We start from the raw sequence: 1,070 nt of genomic DNA, 5'->3' as shown, positions 1-1,070 counted from the left end.
ACATAAAAAAGGAAAAAAATTTAATAGAGAGTTTGGTACTAATATCAATATTCTTTTTTTCATTTTTTATGATATTTTCATATTTATATTTTATTCAAAATTTAAAAACATTATTTCTTTCTCAAAACCACATAAAAATAGAATTAAAGAAATTACACAAAAAAATAAAAACTTTTAAATATTTAATTTGATACAAAAATCAATATATTCTTTTTCTATATTATATTATAAAACATTTGATAAAAACTCTTAAACCACTTTTTATGCATTAAGTATTGTTTATTGATGTATATTACTTAAAATTCAAGATTACAAGTAAATTGTTCGTATGGATAACTTATTAAAGCTCCATGTTTGAATTTGTGTAGCTAACAAGAGATAAACATAATCAAATTCTGGATAAGTATCTCATTTTAAATATAATTTTTTTAAATATATTTAGGATAATTATTGAATTCAAAATACTAAATATTATCTTTATAAAAGAATTATATAATTAAACTAAAAATAAATGACTTCATTATTAAATCTAAATTAAATTATAATAAAAAATAAAATTAAAGAAATTACAAAAAAACAATAACTTTTAAATATTAACTAGTTCTGTACCCGCGCAATGCGGCGGAAGCCATGAATTTTAACGATTTTGAAGTTCGACTGATTTTATAAGATAAGATTTAACGATAATATATGTTACACTTGGTCTTTAYATATTAATACAATTTGAATAAATAAGACTTATGGTTCCAATTACAGACTATCGATGGAAAAAATTGTATGACAATTTAAAATCCAATATATTTAAAATTCAACATATTTAAACGACTCCACAAATGTATTCGATTTACACCAAGAGCAAAGAATCAAGAAACTTGAGTTTTAAGATAAACACTTAAAACCAATAAAGAAAACTACAAATTTGAACAGCCTAACCCCAAAATATATAGTATATATATATAAATTAATAACTATAAAAGTATAAATCCTAAATACTAAAGATATTTTTTTCATAGTATATAATAATATAATTAAGTCAAAAACTATTCAATATTGGACTCATTTCGAAGGTA

The sequence above is a fragment of the Cynara cardunculus genome (assembly GCF_001531365.2).
Source record: "Cynara cardunculus var. scolymus isolate 2C chromosome LG 10, CcrdV1, whole genome shotgun sequence".
Taxonomy (NCBI): Eukaryota; Viridiplantae; Streptophyta; class Magnoliopsida; order Asterales; family Asteraceae; genus Cynara; species Cynara cardunculus.
The sequence above is the reverse complement of the archived record's forward strand: the minus strand, read 5'-3'. Positions refer to the sequence as shown.